Here is a 14,769-nt window from a genome sequence, read left to right as displayed (position 1 = left end):
CGGGGAAGATATAAAAACGGCTCCGAGTCGATTAAGGAGGGAAATGTAAGACTGTAATAAAAGTAATTAAAAAACATTTTCGCAGCTGCCAGACCTTTTAATTTTCTAAATAGTTCATAAGAGTAAACTAAATAAGCATATATATATCGTTATATATATATATATATATATATATATATATATATATATATATATATATATATATATATATATATATATATTTATCGTTTGTGCGCAAGCTGTTATATATATACATTATATATATATAACGATATATATATATTATATATAAGGCTATGTGTGTGTGTGTGTGTCTGTATATATATACATATATATCAGCTGCATTTTTATTGCTGGTTTAAACACTGTTTTTCCTCCTGTTAAATGCAGAATCACAAATAAGGCAGTGTTTTCACATTATGCGGTTTTAAAAAAGTGTAATTTAATTAAGCACAATGAAAACGACACACAAAGGGAGCTTATTGGCCTATTTGCAAATTCATGCGAAAAAATTAGAGTAATTGGGGACCAGGAAAGCTACACGAAAATAAACGCGAGGAAAATTGAATTTTGTTTCTCTTCAACTCTCTATGGTTACATTAGAAACTAATTTATTATTATTATTATTATTATTATTATTATTATTATTATTATTATTATTATTATTATTATTATTATTATTATATTTTAGTCGTTATAGTTTGGTTTACAGCTTGCGCACTAATGATTGAGTAGAATTGTTTTCTTTTACTCTTTGGAGATAATATGTATTTACAGTCTCTATTCAGAGCTTCGTCCATTTTTCTTTGAAAAGGATTTAAGCACAGATATAAGATTGTTATGAATGATCGTCGTTACTTTGAAGTTAAATAACTCCTGAAATTGCTGACAGATAAATTAAAAGGTCTTGATTTGTTTATCGAATATGATTTTCATCTTTTGGTTTGACAAAAATCGATGTGGGCTTGGCAGTTAGTGTAAAACTGAGAAACCGTCTGCAGAACATTAATTATTTAATGCAGTATTACAAAATGTTGACTCATGTAATAGAAATCATATCTGAAGCATCTCCGTCGCTGTTTCGTATTTTCTGTGGATTGCACAAACGATTGTTCGTTTATCTGTAACCATCTGTGAGCCAAAGAAAGAAAGGAAGAGAGAAAAATGTGCACCTCAGTGCGGACTGAGGACGAGGCGGAGGCCCTCTGTGGGTATAGTCCGTGTAAACAGGGCCCTGTGCATTGTGCCATTTAGGTGGATTAGCCCTTGCTTTTGTTGGACAGGTTGTGTCCACACAGACACGGATTCAGCTTCCCTAAAGCCATCCTGCTCCCTTACAAACATTTAAGGAAGCCTTGCATTCTGACAACTGTCTCCTGAGGTGATCTGAAAATGGGGATTCCTTTTGAAGTTGCGTTGTGGATTTGTTTCGTGATCCATCACTCAAACGCCCCGAGTTTCCGTTTACTCCACATGTAAAATAAATGAGTGACTACAAATATGCTGCAATCACAAACTCTCTGAATGAATCTCAGAGTTGGCGTGATTCTCCTTTTGCGCCAGAATGTTATCGAAATAATAATAATAAAAAAAACATCTGGAGTTGTTTTATTTATTGATCTATTTTGTATTTGTGACGTTTATGTGAAAACCACCTTACACCTCTGGAGCTGCCAGATGGTCCACCCGCCTCGCGCTCACGAGCGCGCACGGACACTGTCCTGAGAGGCGTGATAAGACATTTATTTCTTTATAATTATAATATTTGGTGCAATTAGGTCAGCCAATTTAGCAGATTATCGACTCTCCCTTTTATTATTATTATTATTATTATTATTATTATTATTATTATTATTATTATTATTATTATTATTAATTAACTAATTAATTAATTTTATTTTTTTCTTTTTCCTTTTAGCTTTTTCATTCATTCTTTAGCTTACCAGATGTGTGGTTGCTTGGCTGTTTGCCCAACTGTTTTTTTCGGACTCAATCTTGATCGTCGGAAATGTCAACTTCTTCCTGTGCATGAAAAATATGAGCTTCTGTTGTAGACTTCGGCTATAAAAGACTAAATACAATTATTGTCCTTCCATGTCCTCACTGAGAGAAGCAACAGATGTTTGAGATGAAAAGTGGGCCGTTATCTGCACGTATTTGACTTCTTAGATGTTTTCTCTGTTTACCTGAATTTACTTACCTGAATGGCGGCTATCAGGTGCATCCCAGATCATTTTTTTTCCCACAGCAAGGCCTTAAGGCCCACACTCTTTAATTTTATTTTTAATACCTTTTCACTTTCAATATTGCTTCACCTGCGTCTCAGTGAAAAAATGAAGATATGTTTTTTCAAAAAAAAAAGTTTCTGCCATTTCTTAAATCTGTTCTAATTTATTTCAAGATTATAGGCCTATTGGAAATTATTTGTGTAAAAATGGGTTAAATCGAAAGTAGAACGACATAAAAAAAATTGCGGTCAGAGTTTTGAATGTGCGATTATTTAAATATATTATTATGGTAACCTACTTTTTCGTTCTGATGAACTATTTAGGAGGAACTATTTAATCTGAATCCATCTGAAAGCGCTGTTTTTAGACGCATGTAGGGCGTTTCTGCTACTCAAGTTATGGTGTTTCAGAAAGTTTGCAATATGGCGCATTTGAAGTGTCTCTCGCACAACTCAGATGCGTTTCTGTCGAGCTGGAAGCTTGTATTGGCGCAGTCTCAAATGAGCTTGGCTTATTGGTGAGAGAGCGCAGAGCGGAGTTTTAAAATTTGGCAAGAACTTTTTCAAAGATGAGAGCAGTGTATATTAATACATGCTTGGGCTACCTGCAAAATATAATTACAGTGCTAGATTTAGTTTATTGTGAGAGATAGCAAGATAGTTTTGAAGTCTCAGAATGATTCTGCTGTCTTGAAAAAAAGAAAACCAAAATTATTGGGGTTCCTGATTATTAATAGGAGCACATATGATCCTAAAACAGTAAATCCTCTTAATTTTGTTGTGCTGGTGATTTTTGAATTATATAACACCTCCTGAGAAAGTATCAAGTTTTTATGCAATTGAGGGAATCACGGGCTATTTCTGGTACTTCAAAGTAAAATGCATCTGGAGTCGATGGTGGAACAGTTTGCTGCACTTTTTAAAAATTAAAGTGGAAAGTAAAAAAAAAAAAAACGTAGGCAGAATGTTCCTTAAAGATCAGAAATAATGTTGAATTTCATCTAATTTAAAGAGGACAGTAAGTAAAGTGTTGGAAGAAGCATGACAGACGCAGTGTAGGAGTTGCCTCATGTTAAATTTAGTGTTTTAACAGCACTGGTGAGGTGCAGAGCAAGCAGGCGATGCTTCACCTTCAAAGATGACAGACAATTTTGCATCAAGCTCCATAAAAGTGAGAGACCTTATGTGATAAATGCTTCACAGGGAGCTCACTAACAGGTGAACTGAACAAACCCTCTTCCTGCTTTGCATCTTGGATCCTTCATTCAAAGTCAGGGTCATTTCATTCATTAGCACAGCAAAAAGACACTTTTGCATCTCTAATTTTGCACCATACGCCTTGTCTGCAGAGTTAATTGTGCCGAAGTGTGTGTCCTGGAATCTGCGCGCTAATCATAGTTGTGTTGTTGTCTGCAAGAGTCTCTGTGTGCCCATGTGCCAATGGAAGAAGAGCGTGCCCATGTGTGGGTGTATGACTGCTCCTCTGCTACTCTCTGTCCATGTGTGTGCCCGTGCGTGCAGTCTATTAGTGGAGTTTAACCCCTCTGTTCGGGGAGTCGCAGCCCCTCAACACACCAGGCACCATTCTTTCTGCAGCCCGTTAACGTTTTACTCTTCCACCCACCCCACCCACACTGTTCACTTTTGTCCTAAGAGGGCAATTAAGGAAACAAACGTTTTCCCTAAGATAAGCTGGCTGCCAGCTTTGCATACTAATGCAATGCCAAGTGGTTGCAAATACTGAGTGCTCTAATTACGGGTACTATTTTCAATCAGAAATTGCTCAATTTCCCAGGATGAGGTCTCTATGGCTGCAGAAAAAAACACATGCAACTTGATAGAAGCAAGAGACAATCATCTCTGTGTGGAGGGAGGCTGATTTTCTCTGTCTCTGTGTGTGCGTGTGCTCACATGTGTGCCCATATGTTGGTGAAAATAAATTCATCTGCCTCTGTGTGTACAGACCGTGGAATGACCCACTCCATCGCTGCTGCCCTTGACAAGTCAAGACATGGATCCTGTCAGCCTCGACAGCATTTAGCACCACAATTATCCCCTTTCACAGCCTGGCTGCATCCGTGTAAACCACACCAGGCAGCCGTTGCCACTCAGTGATGAGAGCGATGTGGTGCACCATCTACTCTGTGAGCAATTTGGAGCAATTGTGTTGCTTTGTGATCATCAGTGCAAATCAAGGCCTTCTCATTTATTAAACAATTTCTGCTGGAGGAAATTAGAGGGAAGGCTCTTTTAATTTGGCAGGCGATAGATAGCAATATCACTAAAAGCAGCAATAATGCATAAAGCTGCTGACATCAAAGTACAAAAAGGATAGTGGACCTGTGATTTGAGTTGGATGCATCATCTCATCAGGACAGGTCAGCTATTCTGAGTGGCCAAAGTGGACAAGGACTGGCTTCCTGGATGTGGGAATGAGTCACTCTATAGGTTGCACATGCAGGACCCATCCGCTGGCCTTAGCTGACCTTTGGCTCTGACGGTGGCTAATGGAGATCTGGCCCTCGATCAATCCATCGCAAAGCTGGGCTCCTGATCCCTGGCCTTTCACCAGGCCAGGGTGGGACGGATGCTGCCAGGAGTCACGCGGCGGAGCCACCGACCCTACCACTTTCCCATCCGTGGGTGACAGCTGCAGCGCCAAGGAGCCTGGGGACGCCACACTGCCCTGCCACGCAGGAAGGACAGCCAGCAACTGTGTCTCTGTGGCAAGGGGGGAGGGAAAGCCATAAATGATCCGCTTGTGAATGTCACATTCATGTAAATATCCTCTACATATGATGCTGCGATGACCTGTGCAAGATAAATCTGGAGATATGTGTTGGATGTGCTGTTTTTGGCTCAAAACTTTGTTTCTCAAGCTGTTTGTGTGAGTTTTTCGCCTGCATCTCAATGCATCGAAGGATCTAAACAAAAAGCGCCTGAATAACGTAGAATTTTATTGAAAAGTTTATTTAATTCAGCAGGTATTCAAGAAGGGAAACTCAAATGATATAAATGCTTTAAGAACACAGTGATGTGCTTTAGATATTCATTTCTTCACATTTTGATTTCATGATTTATAGCTAATCTAGACACAGATTCTTAGAAATTTTAAGTGTTATCATAGACCAGGGCTGCTTTTGCATGAATTACTAAATCAGTCCTGCATTACATGGAGAAAATCAGCCTGGGGTTCTACAGAGATGTTAAGGAAGTGGTAGTTTAATAGAGGCCTACAGCTCATCTTATTTCTTTTCACAGCCGAGTCATTTTCCTCCTTTTCTAGGTAAAACCCTTCAAGGGATAATTCTGATTCAGGATATGCAACAGTTGTACTCCATGTCCCAGATATGTCAGTGTGCAGCGGTGATTGAAGTACTGATTCCAGTCCCTGTCATTTTTCAAACACACTTTTTTCTTCCACTAAACTTTCCAAAAATATATTTGGACACGGCACTCTGTAAATAATCAGCCTTTCTTAAAATGAGATTTTTGTAGCTTTACACCCTTGTCAATAATAGAAAGTCAAGAGTCTTCACCAAATATTCTGTGTAATAATTCTCTGATAAATTAAATTTTGTCAAAAAGCCTTGATCATCAAAGTGATAACTGGAAAAAATATGTCACAGTATGTGTAATGGTTCCCATATTGTAAAAGTTTTACTTTTTCAACTCTTTTCTAATTTATTCAGACGCACTTCTATGATGCTTTTTAGAAGATGCGATTGAACCTGCATTTAGTTTAAACACAAAGAAAGTTGTCCCCACTTAACGTTTTAAAAATGAGTTTCTGCACATTTCTTTAAATTATGCTCTGCACATTTTGTCAAAGGTAGAAAACATAAATCTGAGTCTGTTAAACATGGAAGTTTAACAGACTCAGATGTAACAAAGACCTGGTGTAACAAAGACCTACACCAGAATAACACTTTATCAGTTGTGAGAAATTCATATTTGCACTTTAAGTGTTTTCGGTATTCATTGTGCACTTAAAATGTTACCTCAGGGAATATTTTCTGATGCTGCACCCTGTTGCTCTGCCTGATGTTGCACACAGTTCTGTGCTTTGTTACCCAGATGGTGCACCGCTGTACACTTTTTTTTTTGTTATCAGAGCAACCCTTTTCTCTTCAATAGATGATGCTTACATCAAAACACAAGACAATATTTAGAATGCATTTTAATTTCATAGGCTTTTCATGTGTGACAACACTGAAAACAATAGCAGATAAAACATCCCGTCCATGCGGGTGGAGGAAAGGGAAACATCCAAGTCGTTCAGCGCAGATTGTTCTTTTTATTATCATTAACAGTAATGTGATTCTGCAGCCCTCTGTGACCCCATCACAGCAGCTCTTTATCTCCGAAGTCATTCATTAGAACAGACGGCAGAAAGAAACAGGGAGAGAGAGAAAGAGAGAGCGTAAAATAAATTAGATTGTTCTTAGGAGATGATCCACTTTGAGTCGGCAAAAAAGAGAGCAAACTCAAAGGAGATCCAGCAGTTCAGAATATGGATGTGAAGTTGCTGAGGAGTCTGGGATCAAGTTTTGGGCTTCGGGCTAAGTGTGTAATCACAGCCTCACTTATTGTCCACTTTGGATTTAAAGACCCACAGGAAGCCTTGAACTGAAAGCCGCATGTTTAGGCTGATATTTGGTTAGACTGTGTCTGCTCAAGACTTTGGGCTGATTGCAGGCTCTGGTGAGACTAATCAAAAAGCTTCTTATGTCTTCTTCCTCTAATGTAAATGGATTGTACAGTGTTTCTCTCATGTTTTGGGCCAGAATATGATTTGTACTCTGGAATGACAATAAAGGCCATCGCTCAAAGGTTTTCAATAAGAGCGACCATAAAGACTTTTTTTTTTTCATCTGCTGCTGCTGATCTTAGCAGTAGATCCACATCTATGCATTTCTATAAGTGAATGCAGACAGTTCTGTGGGTTCAATAAAAGCAGAAATCAGATACTGGAGTGGTCAGAGACTCAGACACTGATGAGGAGGGGGGGCACTGATGTATGGGGGAGGGAGGGAGGAGAGCCGTGTGGATCCTTGGAGTAGTGTGACAGACTCCCCAGCCTCCTGGTAGGATTTATTGGAATGTGAGAGAGGAGGATTTTAGCACCAGGCGAGCCACGCCAGAGTGCTGCAGACTTCATGCCATCTGTCTCAGCCTCCATCGTCTCTTTGCCAAACTCCTCAGACCTTTATTTCCTCTCCCTCTTTTTCTCCTTCTCATCCCTGTTCACAAGAGTAGTGGACATACTGATATCCGCTAACGTATTGGAAGCAGGGGGGTTGGTTGATGGCTGGGCTTAATAAGCAGACAAGAACAGGAAAAAAAGACATTGATTAATATGTATTCTTGGAGCTGATTGTACGACAGCCCTGATGGAGACACAAATGTGTGTCCGAGAGCCCTGCCATTTGTTACGGGACCAACAGGGAAAGAGAGAGTTATTCATACCATAGCAGATCTGTTGATCAGTTAATAACGAAACATGCTCCAAGTGAGAGCCAAGAAGTGCTTTAATTTATTGCCCTGTTAAACACTGATCAGCCATAACATTATGACTGTCTGCACGCTCTTGCAAAAGTATTTAAACCCATGCAACTTTTTCACATTTTGTCACGTTTCAGCCACAAACTTTGGTGCATTTTATTTGGTTTTATGTGGTAAAAACCCACAAAAGTTAAGTAACATTTTAAAATAGAAGGAAATATTTCATGGTTGTCATTTTTTAAAACAAGAATGAAAATCTAAAAAGTCTGCTGTGTATTTTAAGCCTCTCCAAGTTGATATATTACAGAATTCCTTTTTACTGCCAAAACAACTGCCAGACATTTTTCTACCAGCTCTGCACAAAGAGAGAAACTGACATTTATTCTCATTCTTCTTTGCAAAACAGCCCAACCATCCATCTTTCTACAATCCTAATCAATTTCTTTGACCGTGTGGAAGGAAAGCGTCCCCACAGCATGATGCCGTCGCCACCATGTTTCACTGGGATTATGTATTCAGGGTTATTTTCCAAACAGTGTTTCAGGTTTTCTCTTTGTTTTTACAATGACACATTTTTCTTACGTTTCATGGCTTGTGGCCAGGGCCGGATTTACAAGGATGTGGGCCTCTGGTGCCCCACCCACAATTTTTTTTTTTGATGGCTCTTTATTTAACCATGCGAGTTACTGAGAACTAATTCTTATTTACAACGACCGGCATTAACAGGTAGCACTATACATGAGCAGGTTTGAACAGATGCATGGTGGGTTTAATATGAACCTGGCCAATAACTGCATGTTGCAGCCAAAAATATTACTATAAGTTCTTAATTTTCAAACACTTGAAATACAACTCACCTGATTTGGACCTCGGAGATGGGAATTTTGTTTGCTTTTGTTTAAGCACAATGTTTGCAAAGCATACATTATAATAAAATTATTTTATATTTGTAACTTCCCCTAATCAGGGCACTGGGTTGCTCCTAAAGTCTGCCACAGTTTGTGGCAAACTGAGATTAAATGATACGCAGGTGATTTTACTAATTAGGTGATTTCTGAAGCTGGTTGCACTTGTCTTGACTAAAGGGGAAATAGAACAAAGAGAAATCTGTCCTCAGATTTTTATTTGTAAAACCTTTTGAAAATTATCTCTCTTTTATCTTTCACAATTGATTCCTACTTTGTTTTTGGTTTAGCAAAATCCTAATCAAACAAGTTCAAGTTTATGTCTCCAACCTGATGAAGTGTGAAAAAGTACATTTAAAACTTTCAGGAGGCTGTGGATCTGCTCTGTTATAAAATATCTGAAGGTGTCATAAATGTTTAGTTCCAAAACAATAGATTTTAATATTTCTTTGACCCCTCTTTGATGTGTCATTGGGAGCTTTTTGGACAGAGTTTCTTACTACAGATGCAATTAGATCCCATCAGGTCAGAATCTGGGGATTTTAGAAGCTGACTAAACCCCTAAGATCTGCTGTCATGTTCTTTAAGCCATTTTTGTAAGCAGCTTTTAAAGCACCCACAGGGGAGGAAATGGGGTTAGGAGGGTGGAATATTCTTCTAAACTGTTTACGTCTGTGGTAAATGTCAAAATAACACCAATGCTGATGGTTTTCGCAGCAAAACATTCTGTTATTACAACATATTACTCACTGCACCTGGCATTAGTTATAATCTTATGACTGATTGGTGTAAACAGGCCATTTGCTTTACTTAACTTGATTTGTTAAAATGTGAGGAAGATGCTCCCATGTCATAATGTGATTAAAATGCGTGGCATGAAAACGTTTGTTTTTGAAGTCATTATTTTGTTATTAACCAAAATAAGGAAATATTTGAATGCAGTCATGGAAAGGGAAGCATTCTCGATAAGAGATTTAAGATCATATGACACCTTCCAGCACCACAGAAAGGAAACTGTCACTCTGGCCAAAAATTCTCAAATCTTTTCATTGTAGACAGATTTGCATTTACGTGCTATAATTAAATCAAAAGCAGATTTTCACATCAAATGGTGGTGTGATTATGCTGTATTTGTGTGGGGCTGATCTCTCACCCTCTCTCTGCATGTGGGTGGCTTGGGAGGAGGCAGCAGGAGATCACAGGGAGGAGCTGTACTGGCTCCATGTCCTTAACCTGTTCGGAGAAGGGTAACGGGAGGATGGGGGCTGGAAAGAAAATGTACCCATCGCCCTATATGGAACACCAGGTGGCAGAAAGTGGGCAGGAGGCCTTTGAAGCTGACCCCTGGTCCGTTCGCTGAGATGGCCTCAACGATCGATTTAGCCAGTGATGGCAGGGAGGAGAGCCAGGTGCCCCCACAGGGCCGTCAGTCCACTCAGATCTATTATGGGCGAAGGGGAGAGAGTCAGTTGGCGCCTGGACTCACAGCTCCTGTCTGTCTGGTTAGCTTTAGCAAAACACTTGCACTTCCAACTGTTTCAATTTTGGATATCAGCATAGTTGGAAAAAAATGCAAAGCAGTAATCTTTTGATTATAATATATTTCTGCTATGAAATTAACTTTTCAGATTGAGCCCACGACTGGTTTTCTGATGAGCTTTCTGTCCATAAGCAGTGTGTTCAAAAGGTTTGTATGCATACCTTTTGATGCATACAAAAGGTATGCATCAGGGTTCTGTATTTGGCCTAAAACTTTTTTCTATTGCTACCCATAATGTGAGCAAGAATGTAGGTGTTTATGATTCAGCTCTCCATCTTTATGATGGTGACACTTTCTTTTATAATAAAGAAAGTGTCGCCATCACTTTCTTTATAATACTAGGCAGCAAACACAGCTGCCTAGTATTTGATACTCGGCTGAATTTTACATTCGTCTGACACATTTTCCACCTCCAACTGGAAGTAGACTTTGAAGAAAGTATTTTGTTTCTGAGCAAATTTATGTGGCTCTTCTTGCAAGACTTTTGTCTTGTTATAAATATCCTGACATTTTAATTCATGAAAAAAGAAATCAACCGAAATTAAGCTTGTTTAAATAAATACAATTTTTCATTTAACATTAAAAAACAACTTGTTGTAGCTACATTTTTACCTTGAATTGACAAGAGTACCATTGTTTATGTGAACCGTGTCACTTAATCATTTTAGCCTGTATCTGTGGTGGAGAACTGAAGTTTATCTCAGGATACAAACCTGAGTAAATACAAAAAGCAGTTCAGAAGAAAGCCATCCAAAAAATCTGAGCCCTGTGCAAAAAATGAATTGTTCACCTTGTTAAATTTTAAATGAACTGTGATTAACAGAAGTCTCAATCCTGACGCATCTGTAAAATTAAGACATAACTTAAACATAACCAGAATGATAACACACAGTAGGCTAATATATTCAGAAACAACGTGTGTATAAAAATTCAAGAACACATGAGAAACAAAACACTTACAACACAAAGTAGCCAGAAATATGTTAATGAAAATCATTTCTCAAACTTTTGGGCTCCAGAAAACCACACTATGTCATGTACTATCAAAATAAAGAAAATCAAATCAAAGATAAATAAATAATCATAACCATACCTTCTGGTCAAATAGTAGACTTTTAGATCAGCTGGGAAACAACAGATCACATTATGTGATCAGTTTTAAAGTAATTACTCTGCTAATAAAGGTTAAATAAATAAATGAGTTTGATTCATGCATGAATCAGACATCCTTGTGCTGCCCATAATGTTCATTGTGGGCAGCACAAGAACTGTGCAGGCTGCTTTGTATTTTGGCCAGAATTGGAGGAGGTGAGTGCTATCATTGTCTACATGCTCATTCCTGGGTTACTTCTCTGTTTACAGACCTGTAAACATGAGAGTAAACACACTTAAACTCACTGACAGTAACTCAAAACCTGACCCACCTCCCCGTTCCTGCCAAAAACCCCTCCTCTTTGGGTGGGAAAAATAAAAGCTCTGTACTCGGAGGAGGAATGACTAGAAGAAATTATGATGTGTTTGATTTCCTCTGCAGCCAATGATGTGCAAGCTTTGTGTACTTCCTGCCCTCTGATAGGTCTTTGTCGCTCTCTTCATCTCGAGACCCACGCCGTTCCCCATAATCCCCCTCCTGAACATAAACAGGCCAATCCTGTGACAGAGCTGAGGGGCTGGGGAGGGAAAAAGCAGCCACCGCTTAGATGGGGCGACGAATGTGGTTCAGAAAGAGAAAAAACAGGACAAGAAGCTGGTGGTGATGTGAGAAGAAGCCAGTGTGTTATTATTAATAAAGCATTAAAAAAGTGAGCACATCAAAGCATACAGAGGCTATGCTATCTTACATGAAAGTAGCGCACTATGGCTTAATGTTTCCTAAGGCGTGTTACGGTGACGCTGCTTTGATTTGAAATGCATTGTGTGGAAAATGGATTTACAGGAGTGCAGTGGGAATACCTGGTGTGGGTTCAGACTATAATTTAAAACCTGACCTCATAGGCTCTTCAAAGTAAGAGCGGTGATGTTTTAGGCATTCGCAGTGTGTGTGAGGTCCTAAACCACTGCTGCACACACAACAAATAAACACCAGTGGGGGATGTGGATAAAACCTGAAAAAACCAGGGAAAAAAACAGGAACATTTTCTGGTTTTCCTTATGCTAGTCATTAGAACTAATAGTAACTTACTTTAATACAATTTTTATTCTATCTTTTTTCAGCTAAAGGCTGCCAGACCTGATTATTGTGTGTTGCATTGCCAATCAAGGCCTGCAGGAAGTGAGATTTTTTTCATTGTGTCCTCATGGAAAAGGTAATTACCCTAATCTACCTTTCTCTTGTGCTCCAGCTCCACTACCACAGTGGCTCAGACCACCTCCGAGGTTTCATTATCATCGCTGGGACTCACTAATGGCTTGACGGCTTCACTGAGCGGGCAGCTGGAGAGGAGGATCCAGGGAAAACGGAAAAGAAGAAGAAGCAAAGGGAGGAGAACAGGGGTAAAAGGAAATCAGGGGGTCGGGGGGAACGAGTCATGGAGGAGAAAGAGATTAACATGAGGGACAATACGATGAAGTTCAACTGCTTCCTTGAAAATCAGCAGAGACTGAAGGAGGATGAAGCAACAGGGCAAAAGTAATGTCAAAGAGCCGGTATGGAGATCTGACAGAGTGCTCTCTGCACGGCTCGGTGACCATGCCTGAAAAATGTTTGAAGTGTATAAATGCTCTTCCCATACATCCACATCTCCACCTTGTATGTTTGCAACAGCTAACCTCACAACATGCAGACGGACCGGGGGAGGAAATTCAGCTCCACTTTTTGCTTTCCAGACAAATGACACCCTGACAGTTGGAAAAATGTTGGGGTCCCTGAACAGATTTCTCAGTTATAAAAATAAAATGTGTTGGATTAGACAAAGACAGACATTTTATATTCTACTTTTGAACCCCAACGAGAGCACTGACAAATGCCACCCCACCCCCACTCCGTCTGTGCCATAATTGTTGTTTTTTTTCCTTCTCTCTCTCCAGAAATGTCATATAGTTAAGAGGTGATAAATCTATATGGCATAAACAGACACTGATTTCTCCCAAGTGTATGTATAGCATATAGGCTGACAGATTGAGATGGTGTTTGTCTTTGCATCATGCTAAATTGGCATAAATGTAGTTTTTTTTTCTATACTAAGAAAGAAATTGGGAGAAATCTTAAATATAGTTTAAACTGAAATGGAACAAACACACACAGCTTAAAAATAAGATGAAAATCTTGAAATTTTATTGCTTAATAGCTAATTCATGCTGTGCTTGTTGGTGTGTATGTTTAGTGTGAGTAACACTGTTTGCATCATATGTCAAACGCATATTGTATAAATGCTAATGATGTCAATTTGAATATTATAATGCATAATTTCTTTCCATCTGTCAAGACAAACACGTTAATCAGGATAAAATCACCTTAAAAAATAAAATTATTGTAAAATCTGAAAATTCAATGTCTTTATCGTGGCTATTCATACTTTTAACCTATCAAACAATTCAATTTAGTCTGGAATACCTCCACAATATCACATGCTCTATAAATAATAATCATAACTGCAAATATATTTTACAGCCAAAATTATATCTGTTTGATAACAAATTTAATTTTATATCTGAAAAAAGTAAGGCAGGAGAGGAAGACTAAATTCTATAAATGCTTGATAAATTGAGTAAAACAGTGTTTAGATGTGAAAATCTGCATCAAGACATTTTATGCGGATGTCACATTGACATTTAACATCAACTTTAAGATCGCTGCGGTGCAGCCACACCCCTGACAAACACAACCCGTCAATCCAGGGTGGGACTGAAGATTCACTTGCCAGTGTCCCAGTATCAGACAGCCCACAAGACAAACAACATAAATTAAAGTGACAGTAAACAGGCATTTTAGGGCTCAAAATGTTCTGAATATATTGCTTGTCCTAAAATTGTTGTCAGGTGTCACTTGCAGTCATTTTAGTAAGTGGGTTTAGGTGCAGACAAGCATGAAGGCATGTTTTGTTTTGTTTTGGGTCTTTTTTTTTTTTTTGTCAGAGGTAATGTGATGACACATGATGCTGAAACAGTCTTCTTCCAGAGGATTCAGAATTTTAAACCTGCTATAAATAAATGTGTTAAAACTGGTTCAGTTGGATTTGAGGAAGAGAAGATGAGGAAAATCTGCCTTCACAGTTCATGTTTTCTTCCAGTTCTTTTCAATTACTTTTGATAGTTTCAAGTAGATAATAATAATAATAATAATAATAATAATAATAATAATAATAATAATAATAATAATAATAATAATAATAATAATAATAATAGGAAACATGATTTTGTAGATGTGCAGGTGCTGAACAAATGTGAGTGCATGTAAATATTGCGGTGCTTCATGCATGCAGAAGAGAATACAGCAAGCACAAAGCGGTAGGACAGACCTTTTCATATAAAAAGAAACTCAGGTATTTCCAGAAGGAAAATAAAAGCCTTCTTCAGCTTCCATGCTTTGACAGAACTAAAATAGAAAACAGCTAGAATGAGCTGTGCTCACAAAGAAACTCATGGAACAAATG

The 14,769-nt window shown here is 38.5% G+C and overlaps 2 long non-coding RNA genes across 2 annotated transcripts in view; one reads left to right on the top strand and one right to left on the bottom strand.

Annotated features, from left to right (window-relative positions):
- Positions 1-13,710, top strand: part of LOC129360405 (uncharacterized) — a 30,290-nt gene extending 16,580 nt beyond the window's left edge. The window contains exon 3 of the long non-coding RNA XR_008606041.1: positions 12,520-13,710. This is a non-coding gene — a long non-coding RNA (uncharacterized LOC129360405). The remainder of the gene's footprint in view (positions 1-12,519) is intronic.
- The window catches only part of LOC129360406 (uncharacterized), a 110,627-nt gene continuing 102,381 nt past the window's right edge, over positions 6,524-14,769 (bottom strand). The window contains exons 6-7 of the long non-coding RNA XR_008606042.1: positions 9,791-10,078; positions 6,524-7,543 (exon numbers count right to left, since the gene is read on the bottom strand). This is a non-coding gene — a long non-coding RNA (uncharacterized LOC129360406). The remainder of the gene's footprint in view (positions 7,544-9,790; positions 10,079-14,769) is intronic.

The sequence above is a fragment of the Poeciliopsis prolifica genome, unplaced genomic scaffold (genome assembly GCF_027474105.1).
Source record: "Poeciliopsis prolifica strain line A6 unplaced genomic scaffold, Auburn_PproV2 SCAFFOLD006, whole genome shotgun sequence".
In the NCBI taxonomy this organism is placed as follows: Eukaryota; Metazoa; Chordata; class Actinopteri; order Cyprinodontiformes; family Poeciliidae; genus Poeciliopsis; species Poeciliopsis prolifica.
The sequence above is the reverse complement of the archived record's forward strand: the minus strand, read 5'-3'. Positions and strand labels throughout refer to the sequence as shown.